This window comes from Tyto alba, unplaced genomic scaffold (genome assembly GCF_018691265.1).
Source record: "Tyto alba isolate M040663 unplaced genomic scaffold, T.alba_DEE_v4.0 Super-Scaffold_3, whole genome shotgun sequence".
NCBI lineage: Eukaryota > Metazoa > Chordata > Aves > Strigiformes > Tytonidae > Tyto > Tyto alba.
This window is the reverse complement of record NW_024881304.1, coordinates 15,033,555-15,049,331: the sequence shown is the minus strand read 5'-3', so window position 1 is coordinate 15,049,331 and position 15,777 is coordinate 15,033,555. Positions and strand designations below refer to the sequence as shown.

General features: G+C 46.9%; 1 protein-coding gene across 10 annotated transcripts in view; it reads left to right on the top strand.

The window, feature by feature from the left end:
- The window catches only part of FOXP1 (forkhead box P1), a 390,943-nt gene that overhangs the window by 259,362 nt on the left and 115,804 nt on the right, over window positions 1-15,777 (top strand). Inside the window, exon 1 of one of the 10 annotated variants that reach the window (XM_032985754.2) lies at window positions 4,186-4,542. The exons of the other annotated variants lie outside the window; for them this stretch is intronic. The gene's annotated coding sequence lies outside the window, so the exon portion shown is untranslated. Of the gene's footprint in view, window positions 1-4,185; window positions 4,543-15,777 lie in introns of those variants that run through there. 10 annotated transcript variants of the gene reach the window in all.

Sequence of the window (15,777 nt, the reverse complement as noted above, 5' to 3'; positions counted from 1 at the left end):
GGACAAAACTCACTGCGTGCGTGCGTGCCGGTGAGATTGTCTCTCAACAGAACGAGGCATGCTCCCAAGTATCCCGGCTTGCTTTCTAGCTCCTATTGTTCCCTTTGTTCTGTATTATTTAAGATCAGTTACTCATTTGCTTCGGAGGATTGGGAATAACAGGCAAGGTAGAGCACAGCAACCAGCCTCTATTGTCTTCCTGCGAACCACGGTTGCATCCAGAAGTGGCTGGAGCAGCCTTCCTCCTGCTTCTGTTTGCTTCTGCCCAGGGGGGTGGTGGTTTCAGCATAAGCTACTAGAGAATTTGAAACTTTCTGAGCAGAATTGCAAAGATGAGACTGTAAATGCCCTTTACTTGCAGGGCTGTGGGGTTGTGTTTCTTTCTTGTTGTTACTGAATAGACGCTAGCTCGGCCTCCCTTCCTCTGCCTCTGTGCATTTGTGCTTTTTCCAGTCTTGTTCTGCAGAGTGCCTTCCCTTTTTCCTTCCTACCTAAATGCTGGTTTATTTATTCCTATTTGTCTGGGAGGTAATACATGTCATTTCCCAGCTAATATTCACCCAATGCAGGTGATTTTAACCGTTTTTTAAGATTGGCAACAAAACTCAAAGTATCTGTGCCAGGAAAGTGACTGTTAGGTATTATCCGTTTTCAGTGTTTGTTTCATGGACTGGACCTACAGTAAATAACTTTATGCTACCACTACGGCCAAAATTGCTCTTTCTGCTTTGTTTTCTACTCTTGTACTATACCTGCGCACCAGTCCTTGGCCGGTTTCAAGTGTGCTTTATTTACCTCATGGTTCTTGGAAAGCAAGCCTCCTTCTCAGTGACCCCAAATGCTGAAATTCTCGGTCAGGAGGAGTTTTGCCTGAGGAAGAGATGCCGAATTTGTGCTGTGCATGAAACCAAGCTGCGCCTTTGAAAAAGCGCATCACAGCCACTCTGTATCTTTACAGTGCGTAGCAAATGTACTGGAAGCTGTGGAAAAGCAATAAAAGTCATTAAAAGTCATACTTTGCCATTCCAGAAGACCCCACCGAGGGCCTGTGCTGGTCCCCACTGGGAGGGTGGGAGTGCCCAGGTGAGGGGATGCAGGGATGCAGTGTTTCATGTTATGTCCCCTGCCATGTGTTTTCAGGGCAAAAGGAGTATGACAGTGGTGAAAAACACTCAATTTTAAATTAAAATGACTGCACTTTACTAGGAAACCCCATCCAGCTCTAATCTGTTTGTAAGGTGACTGACACATAAAGTGCTTTTTGTTTTAAGGTAGAGGGAAATGCATTCAGGATAGAGTTTCTGGTATAAATGTCAGGTGCGACGCAGTGCATGCTCACTCAAAAAGTCAAGCAGATAACCTTGGCATTTAGGGACATTGCCTTGTATAAAATGAAATTGTATTTTGTTTTTAAAAAGGAGGACTACATTAAGAGGTCACCTATTAGCTGTGTTTTTGCTAGCTGTCTGAAACTCAGCTCTACTGTCTATTAAACTCAAACCACTGTGTAAACATTCCTGTGTTGTTCCTGGTCTCTACAATGGCCAAGGGGATCGGGTTTCACCTGCCTGCACATCTTCAAGCAATTAAAGCAATTAGCTTGAAGCCATTTCACATTCAAGGTCTACTGTGACATTCAAGTCCAGAAGAAGTCTAAGGGAAGAGAAAAAAAGACTATAGGAGGGCCACTGTGCAGCACACGCACACAAATAACCTGCGAGGGGGGTTTCGGACTTACAGCGACTTCCAAATGCGGTTGTGAGGCTTTGCAGTGGGCATGCAAAGTTGCTGCTGCGAAAGGGAAAAGATAAAGAAAAAGCACTTAATGATCCTTTAAATTATACCCAAGTTTTGCCTGTTTTGCACTGGGAAGGAAGGGGGAGGAGAGAGAAATAGCAACATGATTTGGAACGATATTTGTGTGAAATGATACGGTGTTGGTCTTATTTACTGACATTTCTCCTGGCATGGAGATCATATTTTTCTTCTCATTTAGGTGGGGATTTATATTTGGTGTTTACATTGTAAAACTGTGCACATTCTGGCTAATGTATCCGTTACAGTGACATTCAACGCTGAGTTTAGTGATTCCAGCAATAAGTCTTGAAAGCTGCTATTTTTTAAAAGGTTGGAGCAGATTAGTGGTGACCTTAAAAGATTAAACTAGTACAGTTTAAAGATAAATAATCAGCCTTTAGCACATTAGATAGCTACATAAGCATGACAGAAGGTGACTTTCTTACAACAGTTTCAGAATCTAGGAAGCATTTTTACATTTGTAACTTGACTAAGGCAGGGAATGGTGTTTTGCAGAAAGCGAGACACAAACTGATTGTACCCACTTCAAATTGGTTAATACATTTTTAAATCCACAGTTTTCCTGTTGGTTTTATTATGGAGAAGAGGCTAATTTTAAAAGCTATGCCTGCTGCAAAAGAAGATCTTGCTTTGCTGTCCCGGAGGGTGTTCTTAATCAGAAATAACCGCAGGCTAAATTATAATGTGGAATCCTGCTGCCCTTTAACCTACCACTGCTGCTCATTCAGTGTTTGTTAACAAACAGCTCTAAGTACAAAATTGTTTGAGAATTACTTTTTCATTATATTTGCTGACTTCAATTAGAATAAAAAGCTTATTTGGGGAAGAAAAATTAAAAATGTATGGGTTTCTAGAGAAAGTTTCAGCAATTGTTTCCCGGCAAGTGTCATCTTCAGTACGTAGCTGTGGACTCCACGGCACACGTAATTCAATTTAAATAAAATTATCTTCTGAACTAAGATTTCTGCGCCGGTAGGAGAGGCAGAGCTCGAGAGCATCCCAAGACCCAGCCCTTTGAAAGATGTACATGCTAAAATGGTGGCAGGGGGTCCTGCACCTGAGGGGGGATGCAATTCCCCTCTGTCCTAACGACGAGGCGCAGATTCCCCATCCCTGTGGTGTTTTGGGGGGCTGGGCTAGATGCGAGTGCTATGGCGTCCTGTTTTTATTTCACTTCGAATAACATGTAATTGAAACGTACACTTGCCAAATTAATTGGGGAGTTGAAGGTAAGAACTGCTGAGTTAGTAGGAGACGGCACAAGCCCTCCTCTTTTTTTTTTCCCCTGAAGTTTACATGCCAGAGCGGAAATGCTGTGGTACTCGGAAAGGAGGTGATGCCTCTGTAAAGCAGATCTTTCCAATTTTTTTTTTTTTTTTTTTTCCTAGCTTAGTCTTCTGTTTCTGTGATCTGCCTTTTGAACTGTTTTTGTGGCTGATCAGTTCCACCTAATATGTCTCTTGATTTCTGCTATTGTAATACTCAGACGACATGCTGTTCTCTTCATTTTTATAAGCTTTAGATGCTCCTGCCTGTCATACTCTGGCGGTTTATCTTCAGCGTCTGGATTTGCTTTCAGACTTGCATGTCTATCAAGCTGCTGTTGCTTTGAATGTGAGATCAAAAGAAGATGAATTCCAGTAAAAAATTTCCTTGTATGAAGAAAAGATTGGGGGCCTATGTAAACATCCCACTGACAGCTCCCAATGAGTTATTTTAGCAGAGCATTAGCACCCAGAATGACAGACAGTCCAAGACTACATGCTAAATAACAAATCAGTCCCTTCAGCGGCAGCAGCACGTTGCCACAACAGCAATACATTTTCTAAAGGAATCCTGTTCCTCTTTTTTATTGAATATGGCTGTTCGACTGCTCATCTCTTCACGAGCTGCCTTCGAGTGCCAGCCCCAGTTTACTTTTTCTTGACAATATCTGTGTCATGTCACCAATATGACAGAAGACAGGGCTTTGATAATTGGGTGGGGAGACGGTTAGTTAGTCATCTCGAGTTAAATAGGTAGTTTGTTTTAGGGAGGGGAAGGAGACGAGGAAGAAGGGAAAGCATCTGCCTGAATGCTAAACGCATGCTTTCGGAGATGCTGGATGCAAGTCCCGCGCCCGAGACAAGTTGCATTTTTGGGGCGGTTGTTTATGTTTCAATTCACGCAGTTGGAGAAAATAGCTCTGCAGCCCGGCCAGCCTCGCGAGCCTGTTTTAGGGAGCAAGTTACAGCACTGTAGAGGGTAGAAAAGTCAGGCTTGGCTGAACTTCTGTGCAAATACGAATTTGCCTAGATGCAGAAGCGAGGTGTGCTTTTTGCCGCTGTTTGGTCTAGTTGGGGACGTAATTAGTTCTGCATGTTTCTGCTTACAGACAGGGAGAATTCAATAACGTAGAATCGCTAGATTTTCGCGCTAAACCCAACTTTGAGATTACCTGCGAGCTCCAGCCGACCTCGCCACTTCGCAAGGGAAGAATTAGGGAAGGAATGCTTTGCGGTTTCTTTGTCATTTAGTAAAAGCAGAGGTTGCTACTGTGGAGGCAGAGACTCGGTGGCTGCCGGCGAAGGGCAGTGCTCCAGCGCCGTCTCCCTCCAGCCTGCGCTCCGGCTGCACAGCACTTCCTGTTTATTCAAACATCTTTTTACCATTCTTCAGCCCCCGCTTCACAGAAACAGCCAGAAACACATCTCCAGCGTGAAGACGGAAATCTAAAGGCAGACAGTAAGAGCTTACTCTGTTAAACTCTTCATTTTCTCTGCGAGCGCTCAGAGAAAAGGAGCGTGCAGGCAGGGCTGAACTTTTAACTCGCTGCCTTGCGCGGGCAGCTTGGCAGCACAGGAGAGGGGAATTGCTTAGGTTTAAAGCAAAAGAAGCCGGTTCAGGTTGGTTACTGTGGTGGTGGCAATGAGGGTGGGTTTTTTTGGCATGGCTTCGGAGGATCGTGGCGAGGACTAAGTCCTCTTTTAGGGGCACCCATCGCCTTGCGATGTCCCTCCGGAGCGGGAGCAGCCGTGTGTCACCATCCCCGCTACCCGCCGGGTGCTGTGGCTTCTCCTCACGCTTGCAGAAGTGGCAAAAAAAAAAAAAAAACAACCCAACTCCCCCCCCCCCCCCCCCCCCAAAAAAAAAAAAAAAAAAGGAAACGTGGCTGCTGTTCTGGGCAGCTAAAGAGAGAGGTACAAGCCCGCCGAGTCGCTTTTTGTTTTCCGCAAATTGTTTGCACCGTGGCTTCTGCACCGCTTGCGAGCCAGCCTCGCTAATATTTGTACCAATTTCATGCTAATAAAAATCAGGCTGCTGAGACAAGCATGGCTATTATCTCATTCATATTACTATTGTTTAGACCTGTGGTACTACAAAAGGAAAGGGAAAGCGTGCTCACGCCGGGTAATGGTTGTTAACTTCTCACGTGAGGGATTTTCTCTGCAGTTTTTCAGTATTAATGATTGTTGTATGAATGGTCTTCAGGGGTTGTTGGAAGATAGCGTAGATCCTCTGGGTAATCCGTGTTGCAACATGTATGCTGGATTTTTCCCTCTCTGTTCAAGTGGCTTAAAAAATGACTTGATATTTCTCGGCTGTTTCTCCCCCCTCAAAAGTCCACTGAAATAGCAGGTAACTTTTTTTTTCAGTAAGCATTCATGGTGCTCATATAGTGTGAAGCATAAGAGAAAATGGAAAATATGCTGCCTGCCCTATGGAGAAAACCCATCCTCCTCGAGGCTTTTCCTGCCTCTCCGAGATCCAAATACACTTTAAAATTTTAAACTGTAAACCCCCATCTTCCTAGAAAAGAAAGCGAGAGAGAAAGAAATCAAGCTGTGTGTTCAGCCAAACCGCAAGTACAACAAACATATTTTTAAAATATATTGCTAGTCTGGCTTTTTAATGTTCAGAAGTTGTTCTACTTTGCAGAAAAAAAAATGGTGTTTGCAACTGCCTTAAGGACAATTTGTTTAACAGTAGGAGTAATTGCATGGGGAAAATGGAAAGAGTGACTGAAGTTATTTACTCAGATGTTAGTGTAGGTGTGGGGCAGAAAACTCACTGTGGGAACAGTGGGCTGCTTTTCTTGGTATCTTAGTCTATTTGATGACCATCAAATTTCCCAGCTCACTGGTTTTGTTTTTTCTGGATGGCATGTTTGATTATTTATCAGAAGGGAAAGGGAGTAGCTGAAGCAAATAAACATGTGACCGAGCTGTGTTTTGTTTTCCACTCAGAAGGCCGTGCCCTTTAACAGATATACAGAAAATAATAAACGTATTGTTTTATGATAAAAGGAAATTATGTGTATAATTTTCTTTAGCAAGGCCATTAACCCCTTGTGTTCAGTGGTCTCCGCCTTCTGGCAGCTTATTGGGTTTGCAGCTGGGAATTAAAGGCACTTAAAAACCCCCTCTTGTGTGGAATGTTTCCATGGATTGCTGCTTCACCCCTTTGGATTTGCTGGATTTATTACGTAGTCATTTCTGCCTCAGCACATCCCCGGTCCTCTCCCCAGTCCTGCTTGGGGTACGACTGACTAAATGAGAGGCACTTTGAATTTGTAGAAGGGTGTTGACTTCTGAAGAAAACCTTGGAGAGTGCTGCTGGGATCTTTTTGCTGCTGATACTGGTCTCTGTACAGTGCAAGGGGTTGCAGCTGTATTTGGTCCGTTACAGGCAGTGTCAATATATGTGATTCTTTTTTAAATTCCGGGTGTCGAGTGTGTAGTGTGTAGTATTTCCTTTGTCATACCAGCTTAGGACAATGCTCATTATCTTGCCTGGAAAAAAAAAAAAAAAATTATAAACTAAATCACTGTCAGGAAGTAAAATACAGGTTTGCCTCATCTCTGGGAAGCATGTTGCATGCTTTAGCTGCTTTTATGGGATTAAAAGAAACAAGTTAAGACTGTCATGCACATGAAAGGAAACCGAGATGTGGTTTGTTTCACATTGTGCAGGTAGGTATAAATTTAATAGACTGACTTGCTTTCAAAATCTCTCTTTGTCTCCCCGAATCGCATGTCAGTTCCAGCGCGTTGATGAGCTCTGCGGTCCGTAATAGCGCCTGACTGCCGCTGCCCCGCAGGTGCCGTGTCGGCAGGAGGGTCCTCCTCCTCCTCGGGGATGTAGGTTTGCTTAACAGAATGGCTCCAGATCAAAAAAAAAAAAAAAAAAAGGACAATTTGCCTGACATCTTGGAAGTTGCGTTCAAGTATGCACATGGCTGGTGGGTCCGGGCGGGAGGGGGTGGCTGCTTTGCCCGCCAGCTCCGGGGGGGGTCAGCGCTCGGTGGGGAGCCCAAATGGGTGGCAAGGACCGAAGCTGTGGGGTTAGTTTTGAGGGAGGAAAAAATGGCAGGCAAAATACCGGGGAGGGGAAGGGCTGGCGAAATAAGGACCTGAAACTTAAATGTGATGCAAAGAAAGAGGAAATGAGCAGCTTGGGGCCAGGTGACATGGGCAGGGGCTGGGCTGGGGGACGGGGCCAGCCACCCTGTGCCCAACGGTTCCCCGAGGGGGCTCGGGGTGGGCTGGAGGCCAGGGTTTGGGGTCAGTGGGTGCAGGATGGGGGTACCTGAGAAGGCAGAGGGGCAGGAGCAGTTGCATCCCATCGGACACGGGGTCCCTCCAGCCCTGGTTGTAGTCCTTGGGCAGAAGCCTGTGAAAGACAGAGGACCTGTCCATGGGGGAAAGCTTCCTCTTAGCCTCCAGTGATTAAAGGTTGGCTTGTGCCCTGAAGCATAAACATTTGTACCCTGATTTATATTGTTATCTTTCCAAAGGTAGCTGTAAATGCTCTCATTACTATCTGTGCAAGTGTCTAATCCTTTCTTTGCATCCTCCCCATGCTCTTGGCACTGGTGATATCTTGTGACAGTAAGTTCCAGAGAGTAATTATGAGATGTGTATTAAGAAAGAAAAAAAAAAAAAAAAATCCCTTTATCTGCTTTAATTTTTTTTTTTGGTTGTTGTTGCTTCCTGATTTCATTCAATGTCCCCTTTCTCTTGCGTTACAAGAAATGGCAAATAGCACCAGATGTACCTTCTCAGGCCGAGTCACAATTTGTGTACTTTTACCATCTCCCCTCTTACTCATTTCTCACTAAACTAAACACTCCCACCCTTATCAATCTTCCCTCATATCTGCCGAGGCCTCTAATCATTTTTGTCACCTCCATCTGAACCTCGCCTATTTTTGCTTTACCAGAAACTTTTAAAATTAAGGCTTTTAGAAGCTGTTCTAAATCGGGTTGTGCCATGGGCTTGAAGTGCAGAGATGTGATTTGCGGCAGTAGTTTTGACGTGTCTTGGGCTGTCCCAACATTTTGCTTCCTTCCTTCTCCCAACAGCGGTGAGCGTCCAGTGCCGCGTGGTGAGACGTCCACAGTCAGGGCCTTTATTTCCTGGGCCTCCGAGTACAAGTTTGTCATACAGTGTTTTGGAAAACAAGCTTAAAATATGTTCTGTGTTTTGTTGACCACACAGGGAAGCGCGCAAGCAGCTGTATGCAGTATACTATTTATGTTGTAGCAACAAAAAGGCACTCTTCCGTCTACCCCCCACCTTATCCCTCTTCTCTCCTCTGTTAAAAAATATGAGAACTTCCCGTGCTTTTGACATCCAAGAAAAACGCGGCTCAGCAGTGAATAGTCCTCCAAATATTCAAAGGTCTGGTTCACTTTTGGATAAACACAGTAGTTCAGAATCTGATCTTGAGCCTACAGAAACGAGCTGGAAATCCCATAAGATTTTTTTTCATCACTGAGACATAGTTCAGTTCTGGTTCAGTTTGCGGGGGGAGCCAAGATTTGTATCCTTTCTCATTTTACCAGGATGTGTTGGCCCATCCCTTCTTTCTTGCTGGTACAGACCGCTACATGCTGTGAATCTTGACATGCCAAAATAAAGAGAGAGCCATTTTTAATGTTTGGGAACTTTTCGCCAGATGCTTTTTAAATGGCTTTGATGAGTCTTGACTGTGACTCTTAAAAAGAAGGGACAGAAGGTGTTTTTACATTGTAACCGCCTGAGGATTTCATTTGTGCCTCAAGAAGGGGGTTTTTGTAGCCGCTGCCACTGTTGCGACTGGTTCAGGGTTTACAGGTTTCTGGTGTTTGCTGAGTTTGACCTCCTACCCTGCTACCTCTTGCTACCTGCCCCCCTTCCATCCTGCTTGTGTCTCTGGTATTTGAAGAAAATACCTCGGCCGCTTTTCCCTCCAAATTGCTGGAATTCATGAATAAATGACAGGCTTCGAATTCAGGCGTTTTGGAGGCAAATCCCAGTTGTCCCCCTGCGCGGGGCAGGGTCCCCGCTGCCGCAGAGCTGCGATGGCAGGCAGGGACCTTGCCGGCCATGGGGTGGGCTGCGGGGTGGCAGGGCTGGAGCATCGAGTCTGCTCATCCTCTGCTGGCAGAAGTGGCCTCAGCACCCACGAGGACCAAGCGTAGCGGCGCTGGGGCACGGGCAACTCCACCCTGGGGGTTTTGGAAGAAAGGGTTTCTGTTTTCCAGTGCCTTTGTCTGGAGGGGATCTCCTTCAATTCATAGCCAGGATCTATTCCAGAGGAAAGAAACTAAGCCTGCTTGGAAGAAAAATAAAGACTCATCTTCTTTCCTTATGACTGAACTATTCTAGGAGATGCTTCAGCATGAGGCACGTTGCCAGCTCCCTTGCTCCAAGCCTGCCCCCATCTCATCAGGGACAGGATGTGAGCCTGGGTTTGTACATGTGGACCTCCAGGTCCCTTCTCTTTTTCCAGCATGGGAATCACCCATTAGTCACTTGGCTAGATCAGTCTGCTGCATCTAAGCAAAGCCTTCAGGGCCAGCTGATCATTTTATTTGAGTAAAGGATTGTTTCTGAAGTGCTCCTCTTTGACGAGCTGGCTGGTAGCCCCTTGGATGGAGCTAAGCCTTGCAGAGGAGCTGCAGCTGAGCGAGGCGCTGGGTGCAGGCAACTGGCAGCATCTCCCCTGGCTCGCAGCATCTTGCTCACTGCACCTGTGGAGTGGAGTTGGGTACGGGGTAGATGGAGAAGGATGATTTCATGAACCAAGGAAATAAAGGCTGAAATGGGGATGAGGGTGATTTGAATCCGAGGCTGGTGAGGAAGCTGGACGGCAGGGCTGCTTCACCAGGTTACGTTGGGTCCTCGCTGTGTCCCATAGCAGAGCCCCGTGTCCTGCCTGTAATTATCCCCAGGCTTCCCCGCTGTGGTGCCGGGAGCAGTGTTGGGGCTCTTGGCTTTGGCTCGGTTTGGCGTGTGGTGCGTAGGGTCAGGATGGTGGGAACAAGGGGGGAGCACATAGCAGCTCCTTTCCCAGTTCTGGAGGAAGATGAAAGAGCTGGGTACGAATGTCAGAGGGAAAAAGTGCTGCAAGAACATCTGCTTCTCTTTTTTGCATCTTCTACATTTTATTCCTCCTCTTCATTTTGGTTCCTTTCCTATTCTCTCTAGTTGGTTCTTCTCACCTCCCCCTGTTCTGTTCCTCCCAGAGGAACAGCACTACCCACTGCTGTCGCTTTGCACTATTTTTTATTTTTTTTTCCTTTTTGCATACTGCTCCGCTCCTCGCCGGTTTCCACACGTTGTGCGGCTCCTCAGCCTGTCGGAGGAGAGCTGCAGCAGGGCTCCCCTCCAATGTGTCTGCCTCCTACCACCGCTCCTCTACATCTGCTGCTCCAGGAGAAGAGGGTGTCGCAGGAGAGGAGATAGAGGAGGCAGGAGTGGGAGAGACATGAAGCAGCTCTGAAGCTCGGGTGCATCCGGGCTTCTGAGCTTGTGAGCTGCATCTTGCCGCTCTGCTGGGAGCAGCTGTGGAGTGGAGCGGGGTGTGAGGACAGATGGGAGCTGAGAAAGAAGAGAGATTGCTGGCTGAGTCTAAATCCCACCTCGTCCCACCCGGGAGAAACAAAGGTACTTGCCTTGCAAGACTAGATGGAAGCAAGAAACCCTTCTGAGAGGTGGGCCATGGAGAGGCCCCTTTAGCTGCCGACCGGGCGGTCTCGCAGTGCCTAAAGCCATTGCGAAACTCGGGGGGGGAAAAATACATGGTGGGAGAACTGCATGCCTGACGCTGCAAAGCCCCACTTTGCCTAAAACACTGTGGGGAATGCTTAGCAGCAGTCTTAGCTGTGTAAGGATCTGGCTATCTGTTATTGCTCGGAGGTCAACGCAGACGGTCTCGCTTCTGGAGTCTGGGACTGGGGTAGCATGGTGTTTTCTCCAAGGGTAGATTTCTCCCTTAAAATAATCTTCTGTCTCATCTCTCTCTGCTTGTTGTGTTGTGTTTTCCTTTTTAATGACCATAACTGAAATAACGGACAGATGATGATGTTGGCTGGCGAGTAACTTTTCAGATTTACTGCTTGGACACTTCAGATGGCTGCGGGACCATCTCTGATTTCTGGGAACACTTCCTTCCTCCTTTCTCAAGTTGCTTTCCTGATGGGCAGCTTTGTCCACCTGGAAAGGCCCAAAATCCTTAGGAATCTGTAAAAACACATGGGATTTTGTTTTGTGCCCCTCTTGCAACTTCTGTGTGCATGCTTCTCCATTTCGGAGGCAGCCGATTACTGCACAACTGCGCTGGGAATTGGCAGTCGGACAGGACGCCGGTTTCTTTTGCATCCTCGTGCCTGTTGCTCATCTCCCCACCCTCCAACATCCATACCTCTCCATACATCCCGCTGTTCCCTGGATCAGGCTTTCCATGCTTGATAAACCTCCGGTGCGGAAACAAGCTTCTCCTGGCGTTAGGAGTCAGGCCCATTATAGCTGTAGGTCTTCATATTTCATTAATAGCTGATTGAAATTAATATTGGTTGGAGCAGATGGGAAGGGAGGAGCTTGAGCTCTTTTTCTTCAATAGAAATAGGCTGATGGAAAAACAGTTGGAGAGTCGCTGCCTTGTTGTACTGGCTGCAGCCGTGGAACAAGTTAGCAAGAGGCTCCATAGGACTGGATCCTGTTACTGTTTTCCTTATGTACTAACACTGTAAGCAAGTATATGGCATTTAAGCAGTATTTCTATTTTTAAAGTTCTACCCTCTTTTTCCAGCGTATTTCCCTTCCCCAGCCCCCTTCTCAAATCGGGAGTTTCTAGCCACATGAAGTCAAAGGCAGGGCTACGGTTTTACCCTTTGAGCAGAACTTGCCCAAAGAGGATGATGAAACTGAAAGATTGAGTCGCTTGCGTGAAAATGTCGGATTACAACAGGAATTTGGGTGGTAACAGTGCTGGATGTTCTGGGCAAACAACAGCTGGGCAAACAAGTCACGTTCTGTCTATCTTGCAATAAAATTGTCTTGGTCATCTCAAATGTGTACTTCCCCCCCCCCCCCCCCCAGTGCTTAACTAGTTGGGAAATGTTAAATGGTTGCCACTTCCCCAGGCACAGGGAGAGGGATTTTTGATGGGGCTTCCCACTTATTCTGTGGCATCTTTGAATGAAACAGGCTTGATTCATCTCACAGTGAATGTACTGTTAAAATTTTTCCTGGGTTAGGTGTCACCTAATGCTGGGTCCCAAATATCACCCCAAATTTGTGCAATGTCTCTAAAGTACAGCATTTCAGTTGCCTTTTTACTGGTCTCTGTTTTACGTCAGAAAATCTCCTTATCTCTGGGTGATTTCCTAATGGATAAGAAAATAGCTCAGGAGTTCGTTTACTGTATCTTGCATTTAGGCATAGCACCGAGCAGAATCAAGATGACTCGGTTGGTAGTGAGCCTTTTACTGATGTCATCCTTCCAAATCCCTGTTGATAGTGACCAAAAACCATAGCACTCAGAGGATGCACTTGCTAGGGGAGGCTTTTCTTGCTCTTCCTTCAGTAAGTGGGAATATTTCCTATTTGCATTTTGGTGCAGAGAGGAGGAGGATTGCCGATGCTGGGTGATTAGCTGCTGGAGGCCAGGATTGGCGCCCGGGTCTGGTTGTCCCAAGCAGCCGTGTCCAGGCTTGCAGGCTCTTTGAGCAGTGCAGATATGTGGCACATAACGTGGCTGTTGGTAATCACAGGCTCAAATACCTGAATCACCTCTGTGGTTTTGGGGGCTTTTGGCATCTCTACCTGCCAGTCCTGCGAAGGAGCACACAGTTGCCTGGATGCACAAACATGAGCTGGTTTACCGCAGCCCCCAGCAATTGTTCACTTGCAGAAGTGCAAGCACGTGGTGGAGATTTAGGATGTAACTATGGCAGTGGGGAGGAATGTGTGAAAAGAGCTTGGAGATGTCAGAGCACCTGCTCGTGAGGAGAGGGCCACGTTAGCAGAGCTGTTGGCTAGCAGTAAACAGTCCTGGCACCCTTGTTTCAGGACTTGGCAGTAGCACGAGTTGAACCGAGTCCAGCTTTACTCTCTACTGCCTGTTCAGTAAGTTGAGGACAAGGCAGATGATTAAGGAAATGTGGGGAAACTGCTACAGAAGCTTTTGGAAAGATAAGAGACTTTGGTCTCCATGTCTGACAGTCTGGCACTTCTCACTAGCATTGAATTCACATGCAAATCAAAGGCAACATCTACTCCCACAGGAAGCTTTATTAATGTACAGGCCTGCTTGCGAATCTCCGTGCTGATGAAGGTTGTGGGACTGACTTCACTCTCAAATTAATTTCCCTGTCTATCCTCGCTTGAGCACTGTGCAGCATCAGCAGCCTCAGCAGGGCTCCCACGCTGGCATCCAGCGATGGGCTCCACGCAGGAGCGGGTGCTTCGTGGAACCAGAGAAAGGGGTAGAAGTGCGGCACTTGCTGGCTTGGATTAAATGGCATGTGCCAGCGTAATGAGGGCGGGTGCCCACTGGGCTTGAACTGGCATCAGCAAATTAATTCCACGAAGGCATTCCAAATGTGCTTGAAATACTTTGCATATAAGAGGAAAGAGGGCTGGTGCTTCCCAGACTGAGCTAGCCACCTTCCTTTCTTCTACACACTCATCTTCGATGAGACTTCGAAATGGCAGGGGTGGTGCTTGGTTTGGGAGTGAGGAAAGTCTGAGCGGGGAAATGCAGGAAGGCAGAGGGATTTGGGATCCCTGGGTTCACCGTACCACCAAGGACACAGTAGCTACTTGATGCAGATGTTCAGAAAGAACCAGATCTGAGCTATAAACAACCTTCCACATTTTAAACCCAAGCTCATCTGATGCCTAGCTTTTATTGCTGTCAGTTATTCATAAACGGAAGAGCGAAATCTTGAGACAAGAGAGATGGGAGATGCCATTTTAAGCTGCGATCCCCTGAGCTGTCGATTTGCCGCCATCTCGCCCACGCCTGCCCCTCCGTGTTTCTCCCTGTGCTGTTCCTGTCCATCCCAGCTCCCTGTATCCATGATGCTCCCTCCAGCCAACTCATTCGTTACTCTCATTCTTTTTAATCCTTTCCTTCCCCTCCTTGCTCTGCCCTGCGTGCTGGTCCCTCCCTCTCATCATCACTGGTCCCACCAGGTCTGGGCTCCAGGAGACCTGGGCATGGAGCAGGGTGGCGTAGGGGTCACCTCGAGTGGAGAGCCTGCACAGGGGTGGGGGTGTGGGTGCTGTGCAGGGGGACTGCAGCAAGGACAGAGCTCCATCAGAGCCTTGCCACTGCGAGCCTGTCCCCGAGGGCAGAGATCTTCATCAGCGTGGGGTCAGCCGTGGTGAGGGCTCGTGGCGGCAGCGGCCGCTTCACCGAGCTGCGCGGAGCTTCGTGGCCAGCTCGAGTAGAAAGCAGGCATTTCTTGCACGGCTACTTGTTCTGGGAATCTTCAAAAATTTCTGGCAGCCAATTTTAGTTGTGCAACCTCTCAGCTGCCAGAACGGATAGAATATGATCATATCACATGAAATGCATGCAGGGTCTGCTATAGCAACTGTATTTCAAAGAGACAACACATATGGTGACTGGTTCTTTTTGGAATAATATCTATAAGTTGATGATGTTTTATTCAAAAAGGCTGTAGCTTGAAAGGTTAGGGATGTTCTGATTGTTTAGTGTATGATTAAAGAAAGGCTTCTGTGTTTTTTTGGCCTATTGAATCTAATTACTGGGAACTAAAATGATCATTTGATTGCACATTTACCTGGAATTATTCTTCTGCAGAGCCAGTCTTAATAATATATAATAATATGTTGCGCTTGTACTGTATAGCGCTTCTTGTCTGAGCAACTCAGAGTGCTTTACAAGTATTCATTAATTAAATAAGCCATACAACACCCCTGTTAAGTAGGTATTTGTTGCCCATCCCCTTAAGTCTTGTAGGTTTTATTTCTGATGCCTCTGCCCACCCTTGAAGATGCTTTAACAGCTAAATAAGCTAATTCAATAAGAATAACATTTTTTTAACCATACTTAGCACTTTCTGCATAAAGGTTTCCTTTGTTGCACTGTATGAATTGGTAGGCTGTAGGGTCTCCTGGTTCCTGACGCTGAACGGATGGCGGGGGGTGGCTGTGTGCGTGGGAGCACAGATTCATGCCCACCCTGGTGTGTGCCCGTGCCCGGCAGCTCCTCGCACCCCTCGCAGGGACATGGATGGTTTTAGAGATGCTACAGGTGCGCTGAGCTCCCACCAGCTTGAAATGCAAAACCTGATTTTACCTCCATCTCACCAAGCTCCGTTGGAAATCGCATCCACCCTTAAAGAGTTTTTCTGATCCAGTGGAGACTTGTTATTAAATTTGAAAGGAGGGCTGGTTGCCAGAGCATGGTGTAAGGTCTCTCCTCTCCACTTGCCCTGGCGTGCTGGCCGGTGGTGGTTCTTCAGCCCCCCGGGCTGCTGAATGTCCCTTCAAAAGTAAAAAGATGGGCCTAGGCCATAAAATAACAAGTTTTTACCGGGGGTGGCGGATCCAAGTTTGCAGTCCTTGATGTCAAACCTTTCCCAGCGGTTCTGCGCTGAGATGAAACACTTTGCAACTTGGAGAAGCAAGTGAAACCCGAAGCGTATCTGACTCTTTAATTAAATAGGTATTAATTAAA